The sequence below is a fragment of the Rhagoletis zephyria genome, unplaced genomic scaffold (assembly GCF_001687245.7).
Source record: "Rhagoletis zephyria isolate East Lansing unplaced genomic scaffold, Rhagoletis_zephyria_1.1 Rzeph_scaffold_00669, whole genome shotgun sequence".
NCBI lineage: Eukaryota > Metazoa > Arthropoda > Insecta > Diptera > Tephritidae > Rhagoletis > Rhagoletis zephyria.
The window spans coordinates 12,961-33,843 of NW_016157753.1; the positions used below are offsets into that span (position 1 = coordinate 12,961).

General features: G+C 35.0%; 1 protein-coding gene and 1 long non-coding RNA gene across 2 annotated transcripts in view; both read left to right on the forward strand.

Moving 5' to 3' along the window:
* The window catches only part of LOC108360969 (uncharacterized), a 22,702-nt gene extending 1,984 nt beyond the window's left edge, over positions 1-20,718 (forward strand). Inside the window, exon 3 of the long non-coding RNA XR_001847209.1 lies at positions 19,992-20,718. This is a non-coding gene — a long non-coding RNA (uncharacterized LOC108360969). The remainder of the gene's footprint in view (positions 1-19,991) is intronic.
* The window catches only part of fwe (calcium channel flower), a 36,234-nt gene that overhangs the window by 5,287 nt on the left and 10,064 nt on the right, over positions 1-20,883 (forward strand). The window lies entirely within an intron of this gene.

The following is a 20,883-nucleotide window of genomic DNA, read 5'->3' on the forward strand; positions in this document are numbered from 1 at the left end:
CCGCACCATAAATTTATTTTGTACCGGTACTGCGAACGATCTTCTCTCATTTCGTGAGGAGTGTCTATCTGCCAACTGTGAAGGTTATGTAAATTAAAATAACCATCACGTTTCACATCGCTCCAAATTATTTTATTAAAAAAGTTGGGGTCTGATGCATGCATTCGCAACATTTCACGGCAAAATCTAACCCTCGACAGGTAATCTCTTTCCTGTAGAGCCTGAACACGTTGAATGTGGTAGGGATGAAATCGATGGTCTTTTAAAGCTTTGTGAACTGTAGTTTTTGGTATTCCCGTCCGTCTTTCCATCATTCTCACTGAAGTCGATGGACCTAGTTCCACTTTCTCTAACACAGCTTCAACATCTACCGTTGCAGGACGTCCTGTTTCGCCGCCACGCTTTCCAGGTATGCGACCTTAAAAAAGTGAAAAATGATAGTTAACAAGCAAGCAAACAAGAAAGATGTAAAAATCACTTACCTTCATATATTTCTCTATGGGTCCGGGCGAATACTTCACGACCCGGATGTCGACGATTGGGGTATCCCTCTGCATAGAGTCTTTGAGCAGCTCTGGCATTACAGCAAGCTTCACCGTAAATTAGGTGAATATCCGCATATTCATGCGACGTATACTGCGTGTTCTCTGTCATAGTATTAATAACACAATGTTCGAAGGGTCCAATTTCACAAAATCCACTTTCACTAATTCCGGTAAGTAACACAAAATAATGTCAGGAGCAGGTAATAATGTACCTTTGTACTATTTAGCATGTCATTTGACGGTAACAAGAGCAAATTCAATTTAAATCTATTAAATACATTCCAGCGTGTCTCAGTCCTTTACCCACAAAAGTGGCTATAACTTGTTTTTTCTATTCGAAACAGTAAGTGTGGCACGTTTCTGAAATCTTTATGAAATGAACAATTTTTTTATATAATGTAAAGTTATAGCTCAGTACATTTTTTTTCTCCCGAGATAGTCAAAGTTGGGGAAGAAAATATCAAAAAGTTAAAAATCCAGAAATAGTCCTAATTTTATGATGGTTCCTTAATATATTTTAACTACATTGCATTTGAGTATGGAGAGGCAACTATCTGGAAGTATTTTACATAAAAAATTTACTAAGTATTGCCCGGTTTGTAGTTGCAGTTAAAGAAAACACATGAAAAGGCACGATTTTTTTTAAATTCGAAAAAATTTAAATATTTCAAAAACGGTGAGACTTACCTGAAAATTTTTTGTTTATCAGGGAGCTCACCCCCCACCTTCCTTCCCCTAAAGTTTGGCACGTTACTTCTGGGACACCCTGTATAAGTATTTGCAATATTGGATTGGATTTCCAAACAATATTTTAACGATTAACCAGCCATTTCTGTAGTTTAAAGCTTCATAAAAATATAAACTTTTTGAGGGGAAACATATTTTTTTAAGAAGGGTTGACTTTTTTTTGCTTATTTAATGTTTATAGTTTTTTTATAAAAGTCTTGCACATGACATAACCAGCACCAACTTCGTACAAAAATTTTAAAAATTCAATAAACTTATAACAATTGCATTCAAAATTTTTTAACTTTTTAAAAAGTATGCTCGACAATTTCTTTTTTATGCAAGAAATGCACAATATCGACAGCAAAAAAAGATTAAAAATTAACGCGTTTTCGGGCGTCTTGAAATTCGCACTTTAGCCTACTAAAATTTAATAGGCTATAAAACTGCTTACCTAAAATTGAATAGGCTATAAAACTGCTTACCTAAATTTTTTGGGTGCAATTATTAAAGTTCTTTGAATTTTTATAATTTTTGTCTGGTTATGTAATGTTCCAGACTTTTATAAGAAAAAGTAAGTGCACCTGGGACACACTGGAGAAGTGAAACTTACGTTAAACATCTAGTTTGTCTCATAACCAATATATGTATGTACATTATAGGAATGTTAATCTCGGAATTTTCGGGATTTGTAATTTGCACTGATGGCAATAATAGAAGCTCCTTTTCTTGACCAGTATTGGCTATATTTCATTTTTTATTTAATAATTAATATTTTTTTTTTAATCTAGCTCATTGTACATATAACACCGCGCGATATGTATGTACATTATAGGAATGTTAATCTCGGGATCCCAGACTTTTTAAGGTCTCGAAAATCCCAGGATTCTTGGCAAGTAATCCTGGGATTTTGGGGATTTGTAATTTACACTGATGGCAATAATAGAAACTTCTTTTCTTGACCAGTATTGGCTATATTTCATTTTTTATTTAATAATTTATATTTTTTTTTTAATCTAGCTCATTGTACATATAACACCGCGCGATAGTAAATTTTAAACACAAATATCAATATATTCGCGAAACCATGGGCCAAATATAGTAAACTTGCGTTTTTAGTTTTTCACTCTGACGTCCGTAATTCAAAAATGATTTTAAAAAAATCAGAGAAATGTGCTTAGAGAAGAAGTATGGGTATAAAATTAATGAGGAAATTCTGTAGAATTTAAACATATTCAAGTTTCTAGTGCAGAAGGGCTGGTAAATATTGAAAATGTCATTTTAAATTTTTTTCCTTGAAATGTCGCAATATTTGTTCGAATTTCGTTATTCTAACTTGGTCAGCTTAAAATTACCTATTCGTCCAAAAAAATTTAAATTTTCTAAATTCTAAAGAAATTTCCTATTGCATTTGTTACCCATATTTTTATTCTACATTGCATTGAATCGTTTAATATTTTTTGGAATCAATCATATCTTGGAATCACAAAGTCTTTCAAAATAAATCCTGCGGTCAAAGAGTAAAGCGCCACTTTAAATAAAAAAGTAGGTTTCAAACCATCGTACAATAATTACAGGTATTGTCTTCCTAGAGAGTTTCGCTTCACATCGAAATTCGTGCTCCCTTATTTTCATTTTGACGCAGTTCAATGTTGATTCTTTTACTTTTATTTGGCTTTGCCTTTTGATTTCGCTCAATTTAAGTTTTATAATTTTTCAAAACAAAAGGAAAAATGTTTGAAATTATTGGCTCANAATTTAAGTTTTATAATTTTTCAAAACAAAAGGAAAAATGTTTGAAATTAAGTGAGCCAAACAAATTTTGAGTTTATTTACAAGAAAATGTTTTTTTTCGGCTTTTGCAAATGGAATAAGTTCTCTGTAAGACGGTTTGTTGAAAAAAATACGTGAACATATCTGTGTTCGTATGGAAAAGTAGCTTAAGCTACATACTAAGCTTAAGCTACATAATTATGTCGCAGCATACGATTGCGAATGACTCACTGGCGCTGAGCCGTTGAACAACTTTTAACAAATAAACGTGCAAGAAATAGTTCCGAAACTAGCAAGTCAATATTCTTACTAAGTTTCATCAAAAAATTCCTTGTCGTTTAAAGAAAAAAGTGAGTGCCGCATTATACTAAAGCCAGCCTTTCGACATAAGCTACTTTTCCATACGACAGATATACATATGGTATATAGGGTATGGAAAAAGGGATATTTCCAGCAGTAAACGTTTTAGTGTTTGCAACAATGATATCTTTTAAATAAGGCAGATCGGAATATGCGCTCTCTGGGAAGACAATACGTGTAATTATTGTACCATGGTTTCAAACCCATTTATTTATTATTTATTTCATGGTAGGATAGCTTCTCAAACAATATAGAAGCAATTTTTTCGATTCAAGCTGTTGAAAAGTAATGAATATCTAAATTGCGACCAGGGTTGCCACTGACGAAAAAAAATATTTACCATCCACTTGAGAAAAAATATACCAAATCTAAAAAATATCTACCAATAAATTTTTTTATAGTTATTTTAATAAAAACTATAGCTTTATTTTTTTCTTTTTTTCAATTAAAACTAAAGTTTTGTTATTTTTTTAGTTATTTCAATAAGAATTAAAGTTGTTTTTAAGGAAATTTTTATTAAGCTAATTATACGGTATTTGAGTCATATTATTAGCATATTCGCAGTTTCTTTCAAAGCGGAAGTGATGAAACTAAAGGCAACAACGAAACTTCATAATTTGAAAAACTTCAACTCGAGTTATTATAGACAAATACTTCTTCTTTATTGGCGCTGTAACCGCCTAAGCGATTTTGGCCGAGTCCAAAACAGCACGCCAGTCATTTCTCTTCTGTGCTAACTGACGCCAATTGGAAATGCCAAGTGAAGCCAAGTCCTTCTCCACCTGGTCTTTCCAACGCAGAGGAGGCCTTCCTCTTCCTCTGTTATCAGCATCGCGGCCCGCGTTGAAAATTTTCAGAGCAGGAGCGTTTCTGTCCATTCCAACGACATAGCCAAGCCAGCGGAGCCGCTGAATTTTAATCCGCTGCACTATGTCTATATCGTTGTAAAGCTCATACAGCTCATCGTTAAATCGTCTGCGATATTCGTCATCACCAAAAGGTCCGTAAATCTTTCGCAGAATCTTTCTCTCGAAAACTCCAAGAGCCGCCTCATCAGATGCTTTCATTGTCCATGCCTCCGCGCCATACACCAGCACAGGCATGATGAGTACTTATAGAGTGTGAACTTTGTACGACGAGAGAGTACTTTACTTCTCAATTGCCTACTCAGCCCAACGTAGCACTTTTTGGCAAGAGTGATTCTCCGTTGGATTTCAAGGCTGACAAATACAGTGACTCAAAAAAGCACCTGGTGATTTTTTTATTATTCGCAATGTTTTTCAAGTAAAAATTTTTTGTTGTTTTAACTAAATTCATAAAAATTAAGGATTCAAACTATATACAACATTTAGAAAAATTCAAAAAATTTTCGTCCAAATTTCGAATTTTTCACTCTGAATTTTTAGAACAATTTAAGATACCGAGTTTTAAAGCAAATAATACTTGAGTATAGCTCACACTGTGGTTCCCGTTGATTTTTTTTTTTTAATTTTTTGCCACCAGTCTTTTGTGTTTTTTATTTAACAATTTCTATTGATAAAAAATTACGTTGATTAAATTTTTTTTGCGAACAAGTATAGTGCGTCATTACATACCTGTAAATTTGTTTTTATTTGTATTTAAATAATCATTTAAAATATTTAGGCAATCAAAAGCTCCCCGGGATTCCAGTAAAATGAGTTTTGAATGGAGCACGATATGTTCGCCTTATATCGATATACATTTATACGTATGTAAGTATATAAAAAGTATGCAAAGAAATTTATAATATAAAGATAACTACGAAAAATAAATCGGTAACGAAGAGTTCAACAAATATCTACCAAAATGAGAAAAAATTTACCTTTTTACCAACCCAAATTTTTTCTACCAATTTTGGTAACAATTTACCAAAGTGGCAACCCTGATTGCGACAACGCCATCCCGAAAATCCCGGAATCGGAAAAAACCGAAAAATTAACATCTCTTGTTCATTAGACTGCATCACCCAAAAAAGTTGCGGGTTTTCGCCGTGATCAAAAATTTATTATATTTGAAGACGTCCAGCAAACTATTTCGGAAAAATATTAAGATTTACGTAAGCTGGACCGATTTGAAAATACCTCAACAAATTCAGTTTTTTATGAATAAAAATAGTTTCTTAAAGAACTTTTTGGAAAAAATCCCCTCAGATGACAAAACAGATTAAGCTTAAAAAATCTGCATAAAAATATTTAAAAATCTTTTCAACGGAATCGTAATAACGACATTTTTTATGCTATTTTTTTTAATGGTTTCAAAGTTTGATTTACGAAAAACTTGAATAACTCGGCCAAAACTATTCTGGCTTAGACTTATGGGGTTTCAGTAGAAAGGTACTTTCCCACTCTTTTTATTTCTGTACCAAAAAAAAAAAACTCGTTCACGTCCCTTTTTTTATCAAATACCAACACATCTTAATTCAACTTGGAATGACGCTCTTCCATCCTACCTTTATCTTTCATCATTTAAATGAGTATTAGCAAAGAAATAAAAAGGGGGTGACCCTTTCAATGATACCTCACAAGTCTAAATCGGAATAGTTTAGGTTCAGTTATTTAAGCTTTTCTTATACCAATCCTTGGAAAAATTTAAAAAAAGGCATCATTACGATTCCGTTGAAATTTTTTTTAAATATTTTTTTTTTTTAATATTTTTATGCAAATTTTTTAAGCTTAAACCTCTACCCTATTCGTTCTAATTAAATTTGCGTTATTCTGTTTTCCTTTATCTTCATTTTAATCTTTACCGATAACAAAACCGATAAAAATATCGATAAAAATAGCGATAGTAAAATCGATATTGATACCGATAGAAAAATCGATAGCAAAATCGATAAGAAAATCGATAACGAAATCGATAAAAATATCGATTATTATATCGATAAGTCCCGAAAATATCGATAGCAAAATCGATATTAATATCGATAACAAAGCCGATAAGAATATCGATTATTATATCGATAAGTCCGGAGAATACCGAAAATCCCTAAAATCCCGAAGTAGTTCCCAGATTAGGTCTCTGTGTGTCTCTATCTATATCCTTTTCTCTATAATTACCTTTATTTTAATCTTTCTTCCTCTATCTATATCTTTGTTTTTACTTTTATGTTCATCATTTTCTTCATCTACATACTCCCCTTCACCTTTGCCCTTATTTAAGTAAAGTGTTTAAATTTAGTACCTTGATCTTCATTTTTGCCTTTATCCTTACGCACCTTTGTTTTTGTTTTTATTTTTACCTTCGCCTTTATCCGTTTCTTTATCTATGTACGTACTCACCTTTACTTTCATTCTTGTATTAAGTAGTCTTTTTCTACGTGGTATTCTTTAACCTTTTATTAGCAAGTTTTTGTTAAATTAATACCATTTGTATACATTTAAGAAGCACTTGATCCCGTTCCAACCATTTCCGTGTGCAATTTCCGTTGAATTTGCCAATTTACTCCCAACCAACCAATCAATTATAAACATTAAATAAACAAAAGAAAAATATCCAAAACTGGTCAAAATGTCACATAACTTAATCAGCTGACCACTAGTGTACATATGTATGTACATATCTGTGATAAAACAACCTAAATGACTTTAGAAGGTTTAACTTTGGATTAAAAAAGAATATTTTTCCCCTCAAAAAGTTTATATTTTTATGAAGCTTCCATTGCAAGGACATTTAACTGCACAAATAACTGGTTCATCGTTAAAATATTGTTTGGAAATCCAATGAAATATTGCAGATAAATATGTATGTATGTAAATTTATGTGGCCTGCACAAGGCTTAATGAGAAATTGAGCGTCAAAATTTAAAGGCGGACGAATTCATTTAAGGATATGGCAGCCGTATAAAAACAAAATTTACGTTTGCAGTGGTGCTGCAGTATAACGAATATTCGGTATAACGAACACTTTTTCAGTGCATTGTTGACTATCTAACGAATGTTGGAAATTTGAAGAGCTCGATATTACGTATGCTTTGCATTTTGTTTTACGACTGCTTCGAGAAGTGCATAAAATGATCGGAAGAAAATAATAGGTTTGTAAAGTAACTTCTCCAGTAAAGCATTGCAGCGAGAGCGTAAAAGCGAAATAGAGCGTAAAATTGAGAAGAAGAGAAAACTAGCAGGAAAAGTTATTGAACACAAAACTAGCAAAAACTTGCAAGTAACCAGTTGTTGGACTGTTTTGAGACTCTGCTGCAAACATTTTACTGTTTATAAATAAGTTTTAAACTCTTTGCTTTACACACAAGCACTTACACAGTCCAGTACATCATTAATATTTTGATTTCCACTCATTTTACTTATGTTTGTACTAAACCAATTCAACAAATGGCGACTTTTCACATTTATTCTTCTTCTTCTTCTGCTAGCTAATTCCTGCTAGTAAAAATTTCACTAGCAATAATTTGCAGCTCTCTCGTGTTATCACGCCCTCGATTCGGTGTTCTCTTGCAAGTTTTTTGGGTTATCAATAGGGCAACCCAAAATATGCTTCTAAAAACAAATTATAAGCGCCTAAAATATGCCAATAAATTAACATAGGAATTCATACTGTGCATGTTTGTAGATACATATGTACCCTGCAGCGGAAAGTACTAGTCGGGAGTTTTGGAGTTGAATACCGGTACCTCGCAAATCTACCACCAATGCTTCCTGCTGTCGCATTTAACATGGAGTTGTCCTAGGAGGTGACAATTGCCTCCCTCTACGTAACCGTGCCCTAAAGGTTTCCATAACAAAACACAGTTACTTGCTTTTGATGAAATCTTTGTTAATTGTTTGCCAATCGAAATTATAACGGCGCGCCATGGCGGGTCAACGTCGGGACAACTCATCTGTCAAGAGCGAAACATATAAATATGTAGTATTATCTTTCTCACACATAAAAAACTTAATATAAACACGATGTGAACGTGCACTTTGATATTTATTTCATTTTCGACACAATTATTTCAGAAATTTTTATTATTAGTTCTAAACCTAACAACGCAGCACAAAGTATCCGAAAATATGCATTTACTGCAAAATATTCTGAAATATGCATTTATTGTAAAATATGCTAGAATATGCTCTAAGAAATATATCTCAAACTTTATATTTTTTGGAAAAACGTTTAAGCATTTCATCAGCGTGTACCTAACATGCCTAACAAAAAACATGCCCGAACATATTTTGGGTTGCCCTAGTTATCATACACTTTTCCAGTAAAAATTAGTATCTACTATTGGTTACTATACAAACCTAGTATGAAGCATGAAAAAGCACTCGATCTTATTTCCCGTCCTCAAAAACAATCGAGCATATCAGACTTCTTTTCCACGAAATAAAACCACCTCAAATCTTGAAAATTTTGGTGTGGAGCTCCGGCTTTAGTTCTCTGACTTAGCTTTTTCTTTATATTATAACCTACAGTATTGGCCAATTCAATAGCACCCCCATTTCAAAGTCATATTGTTTGCCACTCATGTTTATTTATTTATTTTTAAGAATTTTCAATTAAAATACAGTTCATTCTCTCACAAAACTCACATAAACTCAAGTTTAAAACTTTTTAAAAGACCGCAAAAAGTGCAACAAATTTTCACCCAAATTTCAAACTTTTTTCTCCGAAGCGGTAGAATTTTTTTGAATACACAGTTTTATAGCCCATTCAATTTTAGTCTAATAATGTGCAAGTTTCAAGTGGCTAAAAATTACCGTTGATTTTTTAGATTTTTTTTCGCCGAGGATGTTGCGGGTTTCTGCCATATAAAAATAAATTGTGTTAGGTAGAGGGGGTTCTAAAGGGAGGGGGTATATGTAAAGTTTTAAAGAAAAGGGGCCGAACACCTTTTGCATAGAATACCTTTCTGCATAGGCGGCCTTCGGCCGCGCTTAGGGATTATAACCCTTACTACGTAGAATTCTCCTTTCTGTGTGACCTAACTGGGGCTACCGCCCCAGTGATGTAACCTTGGAAAGGATGAGGTAACTAGAATTCCATTTCTTGTGGTAAACCTGGGGCTGGCGCCCCAGTGATGTCTATTTTGGTTGGCCATAAAGGAAAGCCAACTGCACCTTTCTGCACTTAGGCCGCACTTAGGGATTATAACCCTCACTACGTAGAATTCTCCTTTCTGTGTTGCCGGAAGAGGGGAATATGACCCCGAGCCCCCTACTATTTATTTTTATCTGAACAAAAGAGTCTTATCGTATTTTCCTTTTAATCGTATTTTCTTTTGGTCTTGCTTTCCACTCTTGGCTTTTTTTAGATATGGCAACACAGTCCTGCTGCCATTTGCACATATTCTGCATGTACTCTCATAAAATTAACAACAATCAATTTTTGATAAAAAAAACTAATATACTAAAATTATTTATTTGTTTCAACGTGCACACTCTAACTGCGCATATATTGAGTGTAAATAACCTGTAAATTTAGTGGAAAGTGCATTATATATTGTAAAATAGTGCCATAAAAGTTGGTTAAAATTACAAACTTTAATAACAAATCCCTTAAAAAGTATAAGGTTGCGCGCTTTGAAACTTCATACAGGGAGCTATTAGACCCCCCTCTACCTCCCATATTTTCCTTAATGCTGTACTCCGGGGTTACCAATCTAAAGCCCACCCTATTTTTCAGAGATCTTGGACATATTCGATATTGATTTGAAGCAAGAACGAACACATTTGGCCAAAAAACTGCTGTTCCATTAAAACAAAACAATGCACGGGTGCACACGTGTGTAGTCACAACAGAAAAAATCCATCAATTGGGCTATGAACTCCTACTCCATCCATCACCACAACGTCTATTACCTGTTTCCAAACCCAAAGTAATAGCTGGGTGGTAAGAGAGTTATGTCGATTGAAGAGGTCTGAAACAAATGCATATTTTGAAGACCCTGAAAAACCTTTTTGTTATAAATATTCGGTGAAAAGACAAACGTGTCTTGCTGCTTGCAGAGAATCAGATAGAGAGCATTTATTTCAAGCTTATAAAAGAATGTACATTGTGATAAATACAATTTGACATACATACATTGACAGCTCTCATAGTTTAGTAATCTATTACATTTTACAACACCCTCACTAGAGCTTCAATTAATGTTATTTANCATCTAGCGGAAGGTTTCGGAAGGGTGAAAAAACATATATTTAATACTTGCGCCGGGTATTTAATGTTCGGCTCCGCCCGAACTTAGACTTTCTTACTTGTTCCGAAATATTTTGGTGGACGTCTTAAACTATAATACATTTTGTAATCCCGGCGGAAAAACCGCAACTTTTTTTGGTGATGCAGTCTAATGTACATACATGAGTTATTCAGTGACAAATTTCATTTAAATTCAAGTTTTTTTTTTTCTTTAGGAAAAATTCAAAATTAGCTCACTTATTACGTTAAGCCGTACTGTTCAATAAATTTAGTCAAAATGGAGTTGTTTACAGGCTATGTCCTGATGTCTGCAATCATTTCATAAGTGCTTTTGTAATTTAATTTTTCAAACCCTCTGCAAGTTTCTCACGAATAAAATACTTTTTGACATCTATGTGCTTTGTTCGGACATGATAATTGTTATTCATAGCCAACTTGATTGCTCCTTGGTTATCACAATAAAGCTGCATTGACCGCTGTATTTGTCTCGATCCATAAGAAAATACTTCACTTTCGAACCGCTTAAGCCAAAGTGCATCTTGAATATCTGCTACCATGGACATAAATTCGGCTTCCGTTGATGACAACGCGATGGTAGGTTGTTTGCGCGTTGCCCATGAAACCGCACCTCCTTGCATTAAAAACACATAGCCAGTCAGCGTCGGAATAACCAATCCATTCTCCTTCGCTGTTCTTTTGATACGTCAATTTTAAATCAATTGTGCCCTTCAGGTAACGAAGTACCCTCTTCACTGCAACCCATTGTGCCTTGCCGTAATTAGTGTTGAATCGACTAAGTGCACTCACTGCGAATGCAATATCAGGTCGACTAATTTGAGCGGTATACATAATGCACCCAATTGTTTCCTGATAAGGTATTGAGTTCAATTCTTGTTGTTCCGTATTCGACTTTGGACACATATCCTTCGTTAATCGTTGGTTTGGATCCATAGGTGTACTTACTGGGCTGCTATCGGTCATATTGAATCGGCGCAAAACATTTGTTAAGTATTGCTTTTGATCAATGGAAATTAGGGCTGTGCGATTATTCGATTACTCGAACAAGGTGGTTAATCAGTTTTCCGGTTAATCAATTACTCGATTAATCAAAATTTTGATTACTCAAAACGATGATTAATCGAGTTACTTGATATATGATTACTCAAAAAAATAAATTTTGCTCGTTAAATGAGTTTGCTTTGGAAAATGCTTATTTTCTTTTTTACATTCTGTATATGAAAAAATTATTTTTTGAAAACAGAAACGTTGTATCAAGGAACTTCAACTGATTTATATGCAAACAGTACTTTGAAATGTTGATTACTCATTTTACTCATAATGTTGATGAATCATAAAGTNATTATTTCGGTTTTTTTCATATGCATTATTTCGTATGCACAGTTTCCATATGCACAATTTCAGGGTGCCGCATATAAATTTCTTCGTTTAGTTCGCCCTACAAAAACGCTGTTACTGCATCCATTTGATGTACCGACATATTGAATTTGACTGCANTCATAATTTCCAATTAATCGAATAATTGAGTTATTTACTTCATGATTAATTAAAATTTTGAATAATTAATTAATCGCACAGCCCTAATGGAAATGGATCCGTCGCTGTTTCGTGTAAGGTTCATACCAAGCACATTTGTAGCGAGTCCCAGGTCTTTCATTTTAAAATGCTTAGATAAATCCTTTTTTAGTTTTGTGACCATCATACTATTGCTACCAAAAATTAGTTTGTCGTCGACCTCTGCATCTTGATGCTCTAGGAATATTTCTGCATCAAAAAGAAAATTTTGAAAAAAATGTCGCTTACGTTATTTTGGCGGTTAGGGCTCGATATACAGCTAATAGTACAATATTTTGAGCCGAATGCTTAAAGTACACGGATTGGTCAACCGTTGACCTAGTAAAGTTTAGTTGCTGCGTCAGTACGTAATTTAGTTTCATATTCCATACGGGACTGGATTGTTTTAATCCATACAATGATTTGCGAAGGCGACATACCCTATTAGTTTTGTCCGCAAAACACTCCGGCTGGCGCATATAAGGGGCACCGAAATTGCGCATATGGAAACTGTGCATTTAGACATTATTTCGGTTTCAACCGAAACTGTGCATGTATGCTTTATTTCGGTTTTTACCATATGCATTATTTCGGTTTTAAACCGAAACTGTGCATGTATGCATTACTTCGTTTTTTTTCATATGCATTATTTCGCTTTTAAAACGAAAGTATGCATATGCATAATTTCGGTATTTTCTCATATGCATTATTTCGGTTTTCAACCGAAACTGTGCATGTATGCATTATTTCGGGTTTTTCATATGCATTATTTCGGTTTTCAACCGAAACTGTGCATGTATGCATTATTTCGGTTTTTTTCATATGCATTATTTCGTATGCACAGTTTCCATATGCACAATTTCAGGGTGCCGCATATAAATTTCTTCGTTTAGTTCGCCCTACAAAAACGCTGTTACTGCATCCATTTGATGTACCGACATATTGAATTTGACTGCAGTAGCCAACAAAAAACGTATAGTTGCATAACGAACCATCGTCATAATCGATACCTCTTACTTGCGAGTACCCTTTTATCACGAGTCGCGCCTTATATCTGTCAACAACACCTGCTGAATTTCTTTTGATTTTGAACACCCATTTGGAATCGATTGCTTCCCTTCCCGCAGGCAGATCTGTCAATTCCCAAGTTGCATTTTGTAATAAGGCTTTATACTCACATTGCATTGCATCGGCCCATTCCGTACTTTCCGCGCTGTTAAATGCCTCACGAACGGTTGCTGGCTCGCTTGGATCTTTTATTGCTGCTAGTAAACCTACATGCGTTGCGTTTATTTCGATACCGTCAATGCTTTCGCCATCAGAAATGTGTACTTCAGAATCAGCATCATGAAATGAATCATGTATTGGGTTCCCTGGGCTGCTGCTAGAATTGCCTTCACTGAATCCATGAAAGGGATCTTGTAGTGAAATCTCATTGCTGCCCCTGGAACCACCCTCACTGAATCCAATATGTGATTCAACTGAAATCTCACTTGTTTCACAATTTGGGGTAGTACCATTATCAAATGGTTCAAACAATTCACTGTGCGGTTGCTCTTCAACATTCTTGCTCACGCTTTCGTCGAACGTTGCATCACCATCGCTGACGTCGTCATCACTTGAGTCTTCATCGATTTCACACTCTTTATATTCTCGGTTACTTGCGCTTAGCGTGTGTGGAGGAGAGTAGTAAATTTTTCTTTTCTCCTGCATCACTTTATTAGAGCTGTTCTCAAAGAATGTGACGTCGCGGCTTATGATGATTTGCTTTGTTCTTCTGTTGTATAGTTTATATGCTTTCGATTGTTCGCTGTATCCGAGAAGAATGCACTCAACTGATTTTGAGTCTAACTTTCGCCTATTCTCTTTTGGAATGTGCACCATCGTTTTGCACCCAAATAATCGAATCGATTCCACGCTCGGTTTCACTTTTGTCCAGATCTCTTCTGGCGTGAGGTTTTCCATATTTCAGCATGGAGTGCGGTTAATTAAAAATGCTGCTGTTGTTGCTGCCTCTGCCCAATATTGGTTAGGCAAATCAGCGTAAAAAAAGCATGCAGCGTACTTTTTCAAATATCGACCGGTTCATACGCTCGGCTACTCCGTTTTGTTCCGGTGTATATGGTACAGTAAATTGGTGTAAAATTCCGTGCTCTGTAGTGCATGATTTAAACATTTTGTTGCAAAACTCTTTGCCGTTGTCTGACCTAAGAATTTTGATGGTAGACTCTTGTTGGTTTTCTACCAACTTTTTGAAGTTCATAAATAACTGAAATACCTCACTTTTCCGCTTCATGACGTAGACAAACACTTTTCTACTAAAGTCGTCTACAAAAGTCAAAAGATATCGCGAACCTCCAAATGATAATGTTGACATCGGTCCACATACATTTGTATGAATAACTTGTAGCACCTCGGTTGCACGATTCCCCGTATGTTTAAACGATGATCGCTTTTGCTTACCCTGATCACAAATAGTACATGGGTCCAAGGAACCATTTAGTTGATCAAACCCTTCAACCGACATTTTGATGCGATGTAAATTTCTTTCACATGCATGTCCCATGCGTCTATGCCTCAAGTTTTTGTCTGTCATTGCAGTCAACGCAGTTGCTATCGGTTCTATTATGCAATTAAGTCCGTACAAGTCACCAACTAGCGGAGCAGTTGCCAGCAATGTAAAGTTCTCATCAAAAATTCTGCAGTGTTTGTCATTAAATACGATTGTTTTTCCATGTTTAGCCATTTGGCTGACCGACATTAAATTTGCACAAATATTTGGAATACATAATACATCTTTGACTTTCATTTGTGAACTACTGCGCTTACCTTTAGAGCATAATTCCATGCTCACATCTCCAGCACACCCCACATTGAGCCGTTCATTATTTCCAACTACTATTTTTTGGATCTCGGTTCGCGTAATTTGAATAGGTTACTTGCATTCCCTGTCATGTGAGCAAATACAGCGGAATCAATGAACCATTCGTTCGAGCTTTCTGCTTTCGCTACCAAAGATGTCGACACCAACAATAGACTATTGGTAGTTTTTCTCGATTTTGATGGACACTTATTTCCGTAATGTCCTTTTTCATTACATTCAAAGCAAATTATAGATGCTTTTTTCTTAAATTTAGATACACGTTTTTTCGTATTACTTTTTGATACTAGTGCCATTGTGTTATCGCTTGAAAAGTCATACCTTCCTTCCTGAAGCAAGTTTGTTCGCACCAAATCTGTGCTAAGCTCTTTGCCACTATTGGCAAGTGCCATTACCATGGGTCGATATTCATCTGGTAAACCACTTAGCATAATTTGTGCGACGATGTCGTCAGGAATTTTAGTGCCAGATTTGTCTAGTTTTTGTTGGGTGCATGCCATTTTATTAACGTAGTCTTCCATGGATGTACAATCAGTGAGCTCTAGTCGCATCAAATATTTTAACAAGTCCATACGACGTAGAACACCATTGTCCTTAAACGCAGTTTCAAGGGCATCCCACGCGGCTTTTGCTGTTGTGCAGTTTTGTACATACGAATAATTCGATGGCTCAACAAGCAGTCCAAGTGCCGAAATCGCATGCAAATTTTTCATCTGATCTGTCTCTATTCCCTCGATGCATGGCCAGCACCCCTTCAGAACAAGGTGCGACTTCCCTGAAAACTTCCATGTGCCGTAGTATTCTCTGCCTTTCAGCTTCTCAATCTTTTCGTTTCCCATTATAGTTAAAGGTATGTGATTTTTACTCCAAAATCACTATTGCAGACAAGCAATAAATTGTAATACTTTAATACAATATAAAATTTACCCGAAAACACACGTGAGGATGGGCCTGTTATAAATATTCGGTGAAAAGAAAAACGTGTCTTCCTGCTTGCAGAGAATCAGATAAGCTGATGCCACATAAAACTTTTGCTTCGCTTTACGTGACAGATTCGCTTTGACAGGTAAGATGAATTGTATGAAAATGCACAAAGCATGCCACATAAATCGTTGAAGCTGCAGCGCGAAGCGAAAAGATGGCCAACTCCCATCTTTTTGCGCGCTTTGACAATCAGCCGGTTTAATATTTATTTTGTTTCGTCCAAATTCGGGCTTTCATGCAGAAACATAAAACAAAGAAACATNTGTCGTCAGGAATTTTAGTGCCAGATTTGTCTAGTTTTTGTTGGGTGCATGACATTTTATTAACGTAGTCTTCCATGGATGTACAATCAGTGAGCTCTAGTCGCATCAAATATTTTAACAAGTCCATACGACGTAGAACACCATTGTCCTTAAACGCAGTTTCAAGGGCATCCCACGCGGCTTTTGCTGTTGTGCAGTTTTGTACATACGAATAATTCGATGGCTCAACAAGCAGTCCAAGTGCCGAAATCGCATGCAAATTTTTCATCTGATCTGTCTCTATTCCCTCGATGCATGGCCAGCACCCCTTCAGAACAAGGTGCGACTTCCCTGAAAACTTCCATGTGCCGTAGTATTCTCTGCCTTTCAGCTTCTCAATCTTTTCGTTTCCCATTATAGTTAAAGGTATGTGATTTTTACTCCAAAATCACTATTGCAGACAAGCAATAAATTGTAATACTTTAATACAATATAAAATTTACCCGAAAACACACGTGAGGATGGGCCTGTTATAAATATTCGGTGAAAAGAAAAACGTGTCTTCCTGCTTGCAGAGAATCAGATAAGCTGATGCCACATAAAACTTTTGCTTCGCTTTACGTGACAGATTCGCTTTGACAGGTAAGATGAATTGTATGAAAATGCACAAAGCATGCCACATAAATCGTTGAAGCTGCAGCGCGAAGCGAAAAGATGGCCAACTCCCATCTTTTTGCGCGCTTTGACAATCAGCCGGTTTAATATTTATTTTGTTTCGTCCAAATTCGGGTTTTCATGCAGAAACATAAAACTTAATTACATTGCTGATAATTTTAAATCAAAATAATTAAAATCCACAGCAACTTTGATGAGTAAAAAAGCGGTACAACATTGTTTTCTTGGCGTTCATTGTGGCATACCTTTTGCGTCTGGCGCTTTGCTGGCAAAGTTATAAATGTCACGCAAAGCTACAAAGTTTTATCTGGCATCAGCTATAGAGAGCATTTATTTCAAGCTTATAAAAGAATGTACATTTTGTATGACAAGTGATAAATACTATTTGACATACATTGACAGCTCTCATAGTTTAGTGATCTATTACATTTTACAACACTTTTATTTGGAAGCAATTAAAAAATTGGGAAAAACCCTGGATTAAATGTATCGAGCTAAAAGGAGACTGTGTTGACAAATAAAAGCTTTTTGACGAAAACTATATCCTTTTTTCAAAAAGTCACTGACTTTCAAATGGCCCCCGTAACAAGAAAAACCACAGTCTTTGAACATGTAAGTATTAAATTTTAAAGTTATATTTGTTATATTTTTTGAGTTAAGAGCGAAATAAACCACTCAAGCGGCTTGATAAACCAAGCAAAATTTCCCTTTGCTTCAAGCAAATTCTGTTGGGTATGGGCAAGGCATAACAAGGTAGAAGTGATTTCGACATTTCTCTCCTTTGAACTGCGACTGAAATGTCAACTCTTAACCCTATAAAGAATGTACACGAAAAAAACTGGTCGCACATAACCAAGCATAGCTCGGTTAATCATAACATTAAAATAAAAATCGGTAGACACTTAAAAAGCTGGAAGCATTTTCCACCTTACTGCATCATTTCTTTTTAGCAACAAAAATCAGTGTAGAAACGAGGACCAAGAAAGAAATCGATCGCGAGTTAATATTGCGCAAAAAGCTGGAAAATCCCAGCATGTTCCATAACGACATCGCAAAAAAGCTAAAATTTCCAAAGTTTACTGTTATTTATGTGCTTAAAAAATACAATGAATGTTTATCTTTAAAAAGGAACCCTGGTAGTGGCAGAAAAAAAGGATTTGCTTGCGAAATTAAGGCAAAGGAAGTGTTATCTGCTTTTAAGAAAAATCCTGGACTTTCGGTAAGAGATGTCGGCAAAAAATTAAACATGTCGTCTTCGTATATACAAAAAGTATGCAAAACAGCAGGACTACGTTCTTACAAAGTGAATGCAGCACCTAATCGCAACGGTAAGCAAAATTTGTTGGCGAAACAACGTGCTCGGAAATTGTACGACAGTCTCATACAAAAATTTGGCTGTATTGTTATGGATGACGAATCGTACGTAAAAGCCGATTTTAAACAAATCCGGGGCCGCGAATTTCACACTGCAAATAAAAGAGGCAATGTTGCAGATAAATATAAAAACAAAAAGTTTGACAAATTTCCCAAAAAGTTTCTCATTTGGCAGGCAATTTGCCAATGCGGCTTCAAAAGTGATCCTTTTGTAAGCACTGGTACAATTAACCAAGAAATTTATGTTAAGGAGTGTCTGCAAAAGCGAATTTTACCTCTTATACGGCTTCATAAAGATCCAGTGCTTTTTTGGCCTGATCTCGCGATATGTCATTACGGAAAAATGGCTTTAGGATGGTAACATAGAAACAAAGTGTATTTTGTAGCAAAAGAGGTGAATCCACCTAATTGTCCAGAGCATCGGCCGATCGAAACCTACTGGGCCGTTATGAAATCCAAACTTCTTAAGACCCACAAAGCTGTAAAAAACGCACAACAATTCAAAAATAAATGGCAGCTGGTTTCCAAGGAAATCACTGAAACTTCTGTGCAAGGGCTAATGAAGGACATAAAGTCAAAATTGCGATCGTTTGCTTATTACAAGGAGAATTAACTCTTTTTTAACGAATTTCAATAAAACTAAGTTTAGATGTAAATATATGTAAATATCGTTGAATTCCATTAATATATTTATGTTTTAGAACGTTTTAACTGTGACCAGTTTTTTTCGTGTACATTCTTTAGTATTAAATTTTATTTTTTTTTAATATAAATTTTCAATTGTGAGCTGTGCGACTGATTTTAAATACATAATAAAATGAAAAGGAATTGCGAGCGGTGCGTTGTGTTAGTCAAGAGCCTGGACAACAAACTTGTGCGTTATTTTAAACATTCGAATTGTCAAGTGAAGCGGCAACGGTGGGCAAATTGCTGCGATGTTTCATTAGGAGACTCTTCACGTGTGGTCGTGACTTTATTTGTTGCCCATCGCAGCCGAGTATTTCTAAGTGGACGCGTTTGGTCCCAGGTGCAGGATTTATCATACCGAATATGAAAAGAAAATCTCCCTTTCATATACATACATGGATAGGCCAAATTCCAAATGGTGGTCTGATAAAACCTAAACCAGTATTCCTTGTTGACATAAAGAAACTGAAAGTAATTTTTAATAAATTTAATGGAAAGGAAATTTCGAATAGCAAAAATTTAATAGCTAAATTATTGAAGTTAAGTTCTGATGTAAATTTAGAAGAATCAAACTTTTTTTAATGACTAATATACTTTAGAATTAAGTATTTCAATAAAAAAATAAATGCTCAAAAACATTGGGATAGTAAAAGCAAGAAAATTGTCAGAACGGTTTTATAAATGAGTGGGTTTCATTTAGTGGGTAATTTTGTGTAAGTATGCATTCCCATATTTACATTAAACCGAAAATTCAATAAATAAAATGAAGCTGATTCTAATGAGATTTTAAATATTTTCATATTTACAAAAACTTTCATTTCAAAGATGTTGAGTTCTAGCAAATATGGTAAATGCATAACAAAGGGTTAATTTCTTTGTTTACATTTTTTGACATTACAGTCAGGTATGAGAGAGCTCGACTGAATTTTCACTTCTACCTTGTTGAATATGCCTTGGTATGGGTGTGCTTGGAGATTTAACAAACCGCTTGAGGGAAATTCGAAAAAAAAACAATTCTAGATTGTGTTACGTTGTGTATGGCGAAATCGCCTCATTCGTAACGAAATTTTCACCGAGTGAGAATGTAGGAGAGAAAAATAGAGGACTAAACCTTTTTAAAATTGTGGTTTATTTTGTTCATTATCTACATTTTTTTGTATAATACGAAACACCCAACTAAATCCTTCAAAGATTTTTTTCCATGTTTTTTATTTTTTGTGTGTTTGACGTTCTTCTAGCAAACGAGCGTAATGTACGTATGCGTATAAATAATTTTGATAACAATTCCTTTTAAAAGCTTGCTGAAATTAGTGTGTTATATATACAGTGGCGAAAATATAAATAGGGAAGAGCCATTTTAGCATTATTTGGCTATGTCCCTTTCCTTTACACCGGTACACAAAAAAAGTGGTGTGTGCTTTAAACCAGACCCACCTATCGACATGTTTTTCGACCCGCTGAAGCCGAATCTGAGGTCCGTTTGACTCATACACTCTCTAAATTTCGATTTTCGGGTTTTCGCATTTTATTCTGAATTTTATGGGTGTACGAGTCAAACGGACCTCAAAGTAAGTCAAAATTTCAAACTTTGTACAAAAATTAGCGAAATTCGACAAACTTTCATGAAAATATTGAGCTTTTTAATTCGATTTCTTAGAAACATTCTGAGTATGCAGTTTTGTAGCACATTCATTTGTGCAAATTCGAAGTAGCTCCGACTTACCGTTGATTTTTGGAAATTTTTTTCGAGAGAATGTTGCTCATTTTCTCCATATAAAAAAATTGTCGAACATCTTTGTATGGAAAAAAATGCGCGAACAAAAAATTGCCCAAAATGAACGGTAAGTCCTAGCTACTTCAAACTTGCTCCTTATTATACTAAAATTAAAGGTTTAAAATGTTGATCATTTGT